We start from the raw sequence: 13,351 nt of genomic DNA, 5'->3' as shown, positions 1-13,351 counted from the left end.
GGGGACCTCTATGTCTTTAAGCTTAGCTCCTGTTTGAGATGTCCTCCTGACTCGTGGGAGGCTCACGCGTGTTGTCATACCAAACGGTGGCAGTGCAGGTGCTCTTCAGCTCCTTCTCCCTCCACCTGCTGCCACTCCAATTGCCACTTTCCTGGCTCAAAGGGAGAGCAGCACCCTGCTCCGAGCAGGGCATGCACAGCCCACCTCCATGGGCGAATCTCCAGGAAGCCCTCCCACACAGGAGGGCCAGCAGGAAGGTGCATTCCTGCTGCCCGGAGGAAGAAAAGCCCCTGTGCCCCCTCCAAATCTGTCCGATTTCCATCCCTTCCCAGCAGAAATGAATATTATAATATTCATAATGAATATTAACCACAGTTAATAAATCCTGGAGCAGTGTGGCATCTGGCCCCATATCTTTTCTGTATTCTTCTTATAGGTGTTATTTTGCTGCCCTTGTTTCTAGTTATAGGCCCGAGTGCCACGCCTGCTGCAACTATAAGATCGGATATTTCCTCTCACATAATTTGGGTCACGTACCTCCCCTACGCAACAACTTTCTACGTCTCTCCATTACGAATGCAAATTCCAAACTCTTGACTTGGCGTTCCAGGCTCTCTACAAACTGCTTTCCATTGAGCTTTCTCACTTGCTTTGTTACCACCCCAGCAGGAACCCTGTGCTCCTTTTGGGCTGGCCTGCTCACTCCTGTCCCCGGAATGGCCCTGCGCAGTTGGGGTTGCGCCCTTTATTCTAACAGCCGCTCTCTCCCCCCCACCTGGGATGTGCTTTCTCTCTTTCTACCTGTGAGGCTCTTTGCTATCGAGTCCTCTCCATTTTCCCGGGCTCCCAGTCCTTCCTCCCCTCTGAAGTCTGAAGCCTGGTCAGCATCCTCTGGGCCCTGCTGCCTCATGTGGTGCGTGACCTCCTCACATGTTTATGGCTCCTGCACTGGGGTGGGGTGAGTTGCTGAATTGCAGCTGCCCTTCTCCTCCCCTCCCCTGCTGTGTCCTCAGAAAGGGACAGGAGCGGCGCAGGCAGAGGTTCTGTTAGCCAAGGCCACAGAACCCGAGTCTTTTCCTGGCCGGTGAGCGTGGGGTTAGGAATGTGAAGGAGGTGGCGGGAGGCCTCAGGCATCTTCCAGGGACACCTGCCCAGGCCACGCCGGGGTTGCGCGTGTAGAAGAAATGACCATAATGTTCTCCTTGGGGACTTTTCAGGATGACCCAGAGGTACATTCTGTTGTGAGCAGCTTTAGGCACAGGGATGAGAACGGAGGAGCACATGCAGTGTGCAAGGAAGGCAAATTGGGGGAGGGCAAATGAGACCAAAACAGAGAGAAAAAGGCAAGTTAGTGTGGGGCAGGGGAATCGATTGAGGCACCCCAAACCTTGGATGGGCAGAGGCAGGCTCTCTCACGTGTTGCTGAGGGAAGGAAACCCTGATGAATGGCTCCCACTATTTTTATATCGTTCCCCGACTTCCACCCCAGGATTTCCCCTTCCCCCACTAGTTATCCTCAAGTCGCCTGCTTTAATAGGTCAAAAGCAGCCCCTGCCCCCGCCTGCCTGGAGAGTATTCCTCCTAGGCAATCCCCTCTCCAGGCTTCGCCTGGCTTTGTTTTTGTGTTTTTGCCTCTGGTTTGTTTCAGCGGGAGGGGCTGGCTTGTGCCCCGGAGGAATTATTCTGGGCCCTGGAGAAGCGCCCAGAGGGACAGAGCTGTGGCCACATCCCAGTGCAGCCTGACCTTTCTCAGGGTGGCCGAGAGCCGCCCGGAGGCCAGAAGTTTCCCTTGGCTACAGACACGTGGAAGGGCATGCCCAGGGGCCTGCTGCCCCGGACTCTGCAGGGGCTGGGGCGGGGGTGGGGGGTGTTTTCCCTTTGAGGGTCCCCAACCAGGCCTCCCTGCATCAGGCCAAGCTGGCAGCAGGCCGTTTCTACTGGCTTCTGCAAATCCCTTGCTTCCTTCAACTTCAAGGCAGAGGCTCCGGGCACAAGGCATTATCCAGCAAGTTCGTAACCCTCACTCTTCTGCAGGGCCTGTGACTTGGCATTCAGGGAAGGGGCCCGCTGTCCTCTGTCTCGGTGTTATCTCTGCACGAATTCCCCTTCATGAAGACCTCTCACCCCGACTGCTGCAGGGGCTGCTCCCTGCCCTCCCGCTCCCCTCCAACCCATGCCAGCTGTGGCTGCTGGGTTCCTTTTATTACGGGCCTTTTCTTATCTCATCGTTCCTCTGCTCACAACCGTCAGTGAGTCCCATTGCTCAGGAAATAACTAGTTTGTGAGCTTACTCCAGGCGTCTTCAAACTGTGGCCCGCAGAGGAGTCTGATCCGGCCCGCCAGGTTTTTTGGGCAGTGAGCGCAGCCGAGGTGTTACAGTAGGAATTAGTAGTTCATATAGTCCGGCCCTCCAGCTCTCTGAGGGACCGTGATCTGGCCCCCACTTTAAAAAGTTTGAGGACCCCTGCTCCAGAGGGTACAAACCACATAAGCTCGGCCACCCTTCCCTGAGGGCAGGGCTGGGCGCTGGGCAGAAGGGAGGAGCAATATGCTGGGGTCCTATCACCCGTCCTCATTCCATTCCCAGTTCCCGGGGGTGCCACTTGGAATGTTGGCCCTGGGATGATCCCGCCTCAGCTCAAACATCCTTTATGGCCGGGGTTCCCTCTGTTTATAGTCTTTCCTCCAGTCCTCTCACAACATTTATCATATGATTTAGGAAAGGGAGGTTCTAGGTCAGTGGTTGGCAAACTCATCAGTCTACAGAGCCAAATATCAAGAGTACAACGATTGAAATTTCTTTGGAGAGCCAAATTTTTTAAACTTAAACTTCTTCTGAAGCCACTTCTTCAAAATAGACTCGCCCAGGCCGTGGTATTTTGTGGAAGAGCCACACTCAAGGGGCCAAAGAGCTGCAGTTTGCTGACCACGGTTCTAGGCAAATCTCCAAGTTTGCCCATAAAGATAAGCTGGTGATGGCTAGTGCTCGGCCCACGTGCTCTCTCATCGCTTCCCTTACCCACCGCAGGTGGGACCGATCTACTTCTGCTCAATAGGCCCAGCTGCGGCCTCAACAAACATTTCCAACATGCCTGCAGGAAACCGCTGTGAATCCACTGAGGTTGGCAAGCGAGATGAAACCTGTTTCCCCTCAGCTCTTCCAGGCAAGCAAAACGTTAAACTAGTAAGATTGGTTACAAGAAGAGAACAAGCCACTAAAGTGGATCCAAAAGTCAGGGGGTGCCTCCCTTCTGGGGATAATGATACTCTGAGATTTAAACAAAGTGTTTTCCCTCATTTCCTTGTGCCCCTGGCCCTCCCCTGTATATTCAGGCTAAAGATTCTGCTACTCCCCGCCTCCCACCCCCAACTTGGTGAATGAATGACTTAGCAAAAATACAGAGCAAAAGCTAAAGGCCCAAAGAGGCTTGAAACTCCTGGCAGACATGGTAATTCGAGGAAAGAAGAAAAGTTTCTGAGGTTTAAAAGCTTAAGTCTCGGAGTTTCAAAAGCATGGCTTTTAAGAGGACTCAGGACACAGAGAATATATGATGAGGAGAAAGGATGGAAACAGGCACTCAGGGAAAGCTATTGCAGAGTGAAGTCGAGATGGGAGGAGAAATGTTGGGGAGAAGGGAGTCCTTGAGAAGAATTCCTGTTTCCTGCATGTCCCTGGGCCAAGGCTGGGTGAGGAATGATGGGGCCCCAGACGAGTTTGGGAAACTGAGGCCACTCTTTCCTGGGGTGAGTCAAGAGAGTATGGAATGTGAAGGTCCTCAGACAAACGTTCTGAGCTTCTCAAAGCACAGCGGAGGGTGAGAACCTGGGACAGGATGCTGTGCTTCTGAGAGAGGCAGAGGCACGGAGAGATGGACATAAGGAGAAGCAGGACAACAGGGCCAGGGCAGTGAGGGTGGGGGCCCCGCTGTGATATCAGCTGGGTAGATGAAGACAGGGTAGATCCTTCCCTTGTCCCTTTAAGAGCCCTGAGGAAATGAGAATGTACAGAGATCCTGAATTTACCAAGATGGCATTTCTGCCATGGAGCAGAATGGGAGCTGGAAAGGGAATTTATCTATACATTTAATTACAGAAAAACAAGAAAGAAAGAAAGTTACCTCTTGGTTACATTTTAGCTGATATTTGTATGCATTACACATAGAAAGATGTTCCCCAAGTTATAATTATGACATGACATTTTCTGGTTCTTGATTGTGGCCTGGGAATTGTCATTTATGGTCTCTTTCAGGAAGCATGCAGCTTACTGCAAGAGTCTCCTGTATCCAGAATATTGGGTGTGGATCTGGTCAGTGAACTTCAAGAAGGACTTACTGTTTCAGAGAAGACTCTGGATGGGCAGTCCTGAGAGAAAGAGGAAGCTGAGAGGACACCAGCTGTGCAATGGAGACTGAGCCTAGGAGCACAGAGCTGATGGGCAATGGAATCAGAGTTGGCAAGGGTGAGAGCTGGGCCCATGGATTGCTCATGAAGTCCTGGAGCATTATAGATATGGAAACTAGGCCAACTAAGTCGGATTGGAGAGAAGACAAGACAGAATAGCTCACAGAAGATAAAATATCCTATATAATAAAAGGGTAATATGCAAGTTGACCAAATGGTGGAATGACCGGTCACTATTACACACAATGACCACCAGGGGGCAGACGCTCAATGCAGGAGCTGCCCTCTGTTGGTCAGTGCACTCCCACAGGGGAAGCACTGTTCAGCCACCCAGGCTGATGTCTGGCAAGAGCAGTGGCAGTGACTGGAGCCTCTCCCACCTCTGCGGTAGCACTAAGGATGCTGTCAGTCAGACATCCCCCAAGGGCTCCTGGACTGCTAAAGGGAGCAGGCTGGGCTGAGGGGGACCAGCCCCCACGAGTGCAAGAATGTTGTACACCGGGTCTCAATATGTGTGTGTGTGTGTGTGTGTGTGTGTGTGTGTGTGTGTGTGTATATGTATGTGTGTGTATATATGTATGTGTGTGTATATATATATATATATATATATATTGGGTCTAGTAATAATTAATGTCGTTTTTAAACATTCGTTTAAAATCTTGCTTGGCGTTGACTTGTATTGACATAACCTTCAAACACGTGGTATCTACAGAACGTGTGAAGTGCAATTAACAAGTTTTGCTTGAAAAAGTTTGTGTTTGGTTTGGTTTTTGTTGCAAAACTAGGGCTAAGAAGATGGCGGATGAAGAGCATATTCGGCACTGCATGCTTTACGAGTTCCAATTAGGAAGAAAAGCAAGTGAGGCTGCAAAAAACATCTGTAGTGCTCTTGGTCAAGATGCAGTTAGCGCCAGAAAATGCCAGCGTTGGTTTGAGAAATTTCACTAGGGAAATTTTTCGTTAGATGACAAGAGTGGTCGAGGCCGTGTGTCCAATTTTGATCAAGAAGCTCTTCAAGCTCTTTTGGTGCAAAATCCTCAAATTACCCAACAAGAGCTTGCGACAACTTTAAATTGTTCACAAAAAACAATTTCCAATCAATTGCGTGCACTTGGCAAAGTCCAAAAGTTTGGAAAATGGGTTCCTCATGAGTTGACCGACAACAACCGTAATCAAAGAGTCACAATTTGCAGTTCGCTCCTCTCTCGTCAAAACCGTTTGCCGTTTTTAGAGCAAATTGTTACCGGAGATGAAAAATGGGTGCTGTATGTTAATTTGAAAAGGCGGCCTCAATGGTTGGACAAAAATGAGGCTCCGCAGCCCACGCCAAAACCTGACTTGCATGCGAAAAAAGTGATGTTGTGTGTTTGGTGGAATTTTAAAGGAATTCTTCATTATGAACTTTTACCATCTAACCAAACCATTACAAATGCAGTGTATAGTGCCCAATTGGAAAGGTTAGCCCAAGCTTTAGGAGAAAAAGAACCCGCGCTGATTAATCGGAAGGGCGTAATTCTTCACCACGATAACGCACGACCACATACTGCAAGAATCACTGCTGAAAAACTGTGCCAGTTGGAATGGGAAGTTCTCCCTCAACCTGCATATTCTCCTGATATTGCTCCTTCCAATTACCATTTGTTTCGTTCTTTGCAAAACTTTCTTCTTGGAAAAAAATTTAATAATGAAGAATGCCTCAAAAATGCATTGACCGCATTTTTTGCATCAAAATCACAAGAATTTTACAACAGAGGGATTAAAATGCTTCCTGAGCGTTGGGCACAAGTAGTAGAAAACAACGGCAATTATATTGTTGATTAAATTTTGTTGTATTGTTTAAATAAATTAGATTTAAAAAAGTATTAGAAAACGACATTAATTATTACTAGACCTGTATATACACACACACACACACACACAGAGACACACACACATATCTTTGAGCCTGTTAACCCTATGAGAAAATACAGGTTGGAAATATAAATATTTTAAAGAAGGGGTTAGTTAAGGGTTTCTTCACCTGAGGAATTCTTTGTTGAGGAGGAAGGGATTGTCCTGGGCATTATAGGATGTCTAACAGCAACCCTGGCCTCTACTCACAAAAAGAACAAAAAGACAGGAGCCCTGCCCTTTCTTCTCTCCCCACCCCAGAACCCCGCCCAGACCCAGTGAGTGTCAACAGTGTTTTAGATATTTCCATATGTTTCCTGGGGCCTGGGGGACAAAACCACCCCTCGCTGAGAACACTGGGTTAGGGTTAGAATGAATCATGAAATTGGGGTTTTGCAAAAAAGAAAAAGAAAAAAAGAAAAAGTGGGGCCTGTTGAAAGTAAGCCTGGAAATGCTGAGTTAAAACAAGCTAAGCAAAGCTTTGGTTGTATTTGTAGGCCTTCTGAGGCCTGCAATATGCCATGGACACATCACATCTCCGTGGGAACGTGTGGGATGAGCATGCAGGACTACACGCTGGGCCTCGCCATGTTATGTATCTATGTCTGGCCTGTAAAACACCAGGGTTAATAATACAATAGCAAACATGTCATTAGTGCTTTACAGAGGGAAGTATCTGCCAAATAGATTCTGGTGTTTCTTTATCGCAATCCTCCAAGCTGGGTATAATTATTCCTTCTTAGAGGAAGAATAATTCCGTCTTAGAGAGCCAGGACTCAGAACACGAAAATATTTGCCCATGGCCACACAGCCAACAGATGAGGGAGCTGGAACTTGAACGGGTGTTTGATTCTCAGTTCCATGTTCTTTTTTTCTTTATCACATAATCTCACTCATTTGTGGAATACCAGCATCACAAACAATATAAACTGATGAACAAAAACAGACTCAGAGAAACATCTATGAGTACCGTGTTCTTAATGGGTTCCTGCTGCCTCCTGGGCACCCTAAGCTTCTGAAGCTGATGTTGTACCAGAGACAAGTACATCCTTGCTCTCGGCTACACTAACTCTTTCATATTTAGAGTTCTCTTAAGAGACTTTGCCGGCTAAGTCCACATTTACGTGGGCAAATGGAGGGCTTCATGGGAAAATATTGGCTATCTTTAGCATGGAAGTATCTTTTGATTACAGATCATAAGTAAAACTTTTTTTCTCCTTTCTGAAAATACGGAAAAAAAAAATATGATTGTGCTGTTTTATTTTTCCTTGGTTGGCAGGAAGCTCAGATGCAAAACTTCCATCTTGTCTGACAGTTTTATGCCCTTTTCCCTCGTTCTCTTGTTATTTATTGTGGGTAGCCTGCCTCCAATGCTTGGTGGCTTAGAGTGGATGGATACATATATATAATTAATAAATGGAAAATTTCCAAAATATTCACCCCTAAAAAAAAACACCACCCATAATACTTAAAAATGGTCCCATCTGGTTTTATTTCCTAATCATCTTAGAATACCCATGTGTGGGTTACACTCGAGTGAAAGGTAAGCAACCATTTATATAGGATAATTTATTATTTCTTAAAAATTAAGCTGATATTTGTACAGTGTTTTGGGTTTGCATCAACATCTTTTAAAAATACCTATTTGTATTGATTTCAGAGAGGAAGGGAGAGAGAATCATTGATCGGCTGCCTCTTGCACACCCCATCCTGGGGATCAAGCCTGCAACCTGGGCATGTGCCCTGACTGGGAATCGAACCCTGGCTTTCTGGTTCATAGGTCAATACCCAACCACTGAGCCATGCTGGCCGGGCTGCATAAACACCTTATATGACCTCATCAACTCTGAGAGCTGGAGCAGGTGTTATTAATGACTATTCTCATTTGACTGCTGCTGAGTAAACCTAGACTCAGTTATTGTGGGTGATTTATTTCCTCTTTCTAATGTTACCGGCCCAGGCTAGTGGTTGGGCGTCGACCTATGATGAGAGATAGATCTGCGCCTTTTACTGCCCAGTGGCATCTGGGACCTGAGCAGGGCTGGTGGCCTGTGGCACATGCAAATGACATACTCCGCCTTCTCCTCCCTCCCCCACACTCACACTCCAGGGTCCAAGAGGTGGCAGTAGCAGCCCTCGCTAAGCTCGCTTCTCCCACTGAGCCCAAACATAGTCAGGGTCCTCAAGACAGTGCCCCAGGCTCAGGCACCCGGTTCAACACACAAGATAGCCCAGGACTGGACATTTTTTAGGATTCTGTTAAATTAAAATTTCAAATTATATGGTTGCTTATTAGATGAGAAAACCTGAGGTCATCAAACATAACAGATTTTGTCTGTTGTGGCTGCGTGGCAATTTTTAAAGTAGCAGTGTATATATAATACAGCCCCACTTAACATCATCGATAGGTTCTTGGAAACTGGGACTTTAAGCGAAACGGCATGTAACAAAATCAAAGCTACCACAGACTACTTGATATAAACAAGAGTTGCGTTCCTACTGCATAGTTCTGGTCACAAAGGCATCATCAGACTTGTAAATAAAGATCCCCAAACAGGGCTAATATTAAAAGTTGACACAGACTGAGCTATGCATACATGTAAGAGGGATTCATAAAAAGTAAGAAGAGTCTTTTCCATCCCACCAGGTCCAGTGCAGGGTGCTGGGTGGCGGAGCCTGTCCCAGCAGCTCAGGGCACAAGGTAGGGCCCAGCCTGACAGGACGCCCTTCCATCCAGCACAGGGCCCCGCACCCCCATCCACTCAGACTGGGACCCAGAGACACACCAGTGCACCTCATGTGCACATCTTTGGAGTGTGGAGGAGAGCCGGAATCCCCGGAGAAAGCCCAAGCAAACACGAGGAGAATGTGCCAACTCCACACAGACAGCAGCTCTAGCCGGGAATTGATTTTTTTCTTCTTCTTATCAACGTTATAAGGAAACGACGTTATTCAAGGACCAGTGGCCACAACATCTCAAACAATAGGAAAGCATTGCTCACAGTTCTGGAGCTGGAAATCCGAGTGCAAGGTGCTGGCCGATTCCGTCTAGGTGAGAGCCCTCTCCTGGACTCGAGGAGGGGCCACCGCCTCGCTGTCTGCAGGTGGCCTTCCTCAGCGTGTGCACCTGGAGAAGGGGGGCGGGGGGGGAGGGGAGGAGGGACAGAGGAAGAGAGAGGAAAAGAGGGGGAGGGAGAATGCTTCCTTCCTCTTCTTATGACGCCACAGCCTTTTTCAATTAGGGTCCCACTTTTATGACCTCATTTAACCTTAATGACCTCCTCAAACTCCCATCTCCAAATACAGTCATACTGGGGCTTAGGTACTTCCACAGGAATTTTGTCAGGGGGACACAGTTGAGTTCACAGCACACAGATATGTCATTTAGGAGCAATTTTTATTCCCAAGGTTCATTCCAGATTGGATGGGGCTAACTTTTAAAGCAGCTGTTACGAATGGACTAAGAATAGTTATACACAAAACACCTACAACTAATGACACCTTCACAAAACTCGGGTTGCTTATGCTAGGCTTCACGGAATTCCCTTTTAAGCTGATATTTGGAGTCCTGCACTCACTGTAACTGCAAATCTTTCAACACTGGCCAACATAATAGTGGCATGAGCTGGGAAGGGGGAAAATTCTGTCTGTAGGTGTGTTAATTCTCACCTGAGAATAGCCTTACCATTGCTTTTTCAGAGAGAGTGGAAGGGACGAAGAAAAAGATATAGCTAGGTAGGTAGATAGGTAGATGATAGATAGATAGATAGATAGATAGATAGATAGATGATATAGATAAATAGATAGATAAAAATTGATGTGAACGAGAAACATTGATTGGTGCTGTGCTCTTGATAGGGAATCAACCCCGAGGCCCTTAAGTGCACAGGCTGACACTAACCACTGAACATATTGGCCAGGGCTAAAATGTCTTCTATTAGCTGTTGAGAATGGCTCAAGCAAAATCCAGTTCTCATGGATACCATGATCTCATCGTTTTTGTTTTAATAAGCATTTATTCCTCCAAAGACTTGTCTTTTATCTCGCTTGCAGTATAAGTGAAGAGCAATTAAAATCAATGACATGCTCATTGCATGGTATCGTTTATAATAAATTTGCTGCCTTTGCTATCTATAAAATGTCTGTCACCATTGGTAAGATGGTGAAATCACAAATCCTTCATCTCAGATAACTGTTTGTTATCTAAGGCCATGCTTTATTTTATTTTATTTTTAATCTAATTTCCTTAATTATATACGAAAGTGCTAGAAAATGGCCAACTGAGAAAAGAATTTTTGGACTACTGATTGTCAATCATGGATCATCTCTGTTTCCAATTTCTCTCTCTTTAAAGCATAACAGATCCAGAGCTTTGCACAATAAAGCCACAAATGGGACTAAATTATGCTGAGCAAAAATAAATTCTTTTACTGAGAATTTCCCAGGAGTTTTGATATTTTTGACTCTTGCTCACTAAATATGGAAAAGAGTGAGACACCATGAGAAGCGGGGGCGGGGGGGGGGGCTATTCTGCTTTTTTTAGTCATTTTAAGAAATCATTTCATCCTTTAATGCTGGGTTCACAATGTATCAGAAATCCCCCTCGCTGTGGAAAAGTCACAGCCCCCTGCATTGTAGCAGTTCTGGAGATGTTCTCTAAGTTTCCATTTTTATATACGGAAGAAATCTCTGTGAATTATAATTTATATTTTCTAGTGGTCTGAATATTGCTCAACATATAGAAATGATGGAAATGGACATTTCACAGCGTCTTTCATCTCTCAGGAATCAAACCCCATTAGATAATGTCTTGTCTCCCAGGTTCACAGTATCATCCAAATTTAGTGAGTATGTCAGTGGAACCGTGGTGGGAAGTACTTCTGCACAAAAACGAGGGAAGGAATTTTGTACTTCTTTATAAATGTGTAGGATGCCTTTTTATGAAGGGATAGACATGATCAGGAAGTGCATGTAATGCAGTTTATCCGAAGGATATATGATGTGGAAATCAAGAAGACCTGGGACAATCTGAACAATTCAATGGCGCAGTTTCACACACACACACACACACACACACACACACACACACACACACAAATGAATGCATTGTTCATTCATTTTAGAACTCATCAAGAATTTCAGTAGTTTGACAGTAACATCTATCCAAGAACAACCTGGTGACCCGCAATACTCCCGATTCTTTCATATCTTTCCCTAGGGCCTCTTAATGTGTTTCCCTATCCCTTTTAGCACATGCAAATTTGTAGTAGTCCTAGAGGTTTCGTCAGATGATTCGTCTTCATTTTCTTCCTCTCCTCCTCCTTATTCTTCTTGCTATAACTTTAGAGTTCGTGGTGTATTTTTTGTCTGGTTTTCTTCCCTTTAGTGTTGTGAGTAGCCATTGATATTGTCTGAATATCACACACACACACACACACACACACACACACAGTGTGTGCATGAGTGCACCAGATTTAAAAGAATAATACCAACACCACAACCGATAACATAATTACTAAATATAGTTGAAAACTTTTTCAGTTCTATATTATAAGGTGATTTGAAATAGTTAATCTCTGTGTGGTTATGCCACCAACAGGGACACATAGGTTTATTTGCTTTATTTTGTTTCTGATTTTTAGGGTTGTTTTTAATTTTGTTATAATTATGCAAAACAATAGATAGATCTAAAGTTAGATCTACAAAAGAAGGTACATTCAAAGAAGTTGAACTCTTTCCATATTCCTCCCTCTATCTATATCTTCCTTGACCTATAGGTAACTTTTAAAAAAATTATAGCTAATTATTCCACTTAAGAATATAAGCAAATATGCATATTTACTTTTTTAAAATATATTTTATTGGTTTTTTACAGAAAGGAAGAGAGAGGGATAGAGAGTTAGAAACATCGATGAGAGAGAAACATCCACCAGCTGCCTCTTGCACACCCCCTACTGGGGATGTGCCCACAACCAATGCACATGCCCTTGACAGGAATCAAACCTGGGACCTTTCAGTCCTCAGGCTGACGCTCTATCCACTGAGCCAAACTGGTTTTGACTGCATACTTACTTTCATACCCCTCATTCTTAGAAAAATTATATAGCACACATACCCTATTCCCTCCTCCTTTTTTGTACTTAACAGTCTATCTTGAAGATCACCTTTCAATGGCCTAGAATCTAGGCCCTAGATAGTCCACATTCTGAAAAGGGCATGTTTTTAACTATTCAGGCCTTTTCAGTCTTCAGGGCCACACAACAAAAAACAAGACACTTTCAGAAAAACCTCATACACTGTTGGTGGAGATGTTTATTGTTGCAAGCACTTTGAAAGAAAATTGGGCAAAATCTAGAAAAAATAAAAGTGTGTTTCTACAACCCAGCAATTCTATTTCTAGAGAAACTCTTAATGTTGAAGCATACACTCTCATTTATAATAGTGGCAATAAAAAAAACCTTAAATGTCCATCAAAAGAAGAATAATTAAAGTAAACTGTGATATATTTAAGTGATAGAACACTATACAGCAATGAAAATGAATGAATTAGATCAATATATAATGATATAGATTTCAAAAAATAATTTTAATAAAAAAGACAGTTGAGTGAATACATAATGTGTTACTTATATAAAATTAAAATCTACAGAACAGTACTACATGTTATTTATGCTACATAGAGAGTAACAGCATTAAATCATGAACAAGGGTATTTTTCTTTGTGGTGGGAACAGAGAGCTGTACTTCATAAAATGAAATGTTTTTATAGTGTTTGTCTCTCTGTTTCTCTGCTAATTGCTCTGCTTTGCCTACATTTTCCTCTAGGAGTTAGCATTGGTTGATTGATTGATTGATATTTCTGCTTTGATTCACTTTTGCCAAGAAATAGCAAGAGAAATGTATTTACCACGCTGGGCAGCAATGCACCCCGGGGGACCAGGGTGGAGGCAGCAGTGGTAGCTGAGCACCAAGGTCATAACTATTTGGTGCTCTCTGCAACTTTCCAGAAGGAAGGTCTTGTTGTGTAAGCATGTCAGATCTCTCAGAACTACATGAAATC

Source organism: Pipistrellus kuhlii, unplaced genomic scaffold, assembly GCF_014108245.1.
Source record: "Pipistrellus kuhlii isolate mPipKuh1 unplaced genomic scaffold, mPipKuh1.p scaffold_m20_p_12, whole genome shotgun sequence".
Lineage (NCBI taxonomy): Eukaryota > Metazoa > Chordata > Mammalia > Chiroptera > Vespertilionidae > Pipistrellus > Pipistrellus kuhlii.
The sequence above is the reverse complement of the archived record's forward strand: the minus strand, read 5'-3'. Positions refer to the sequence as shown.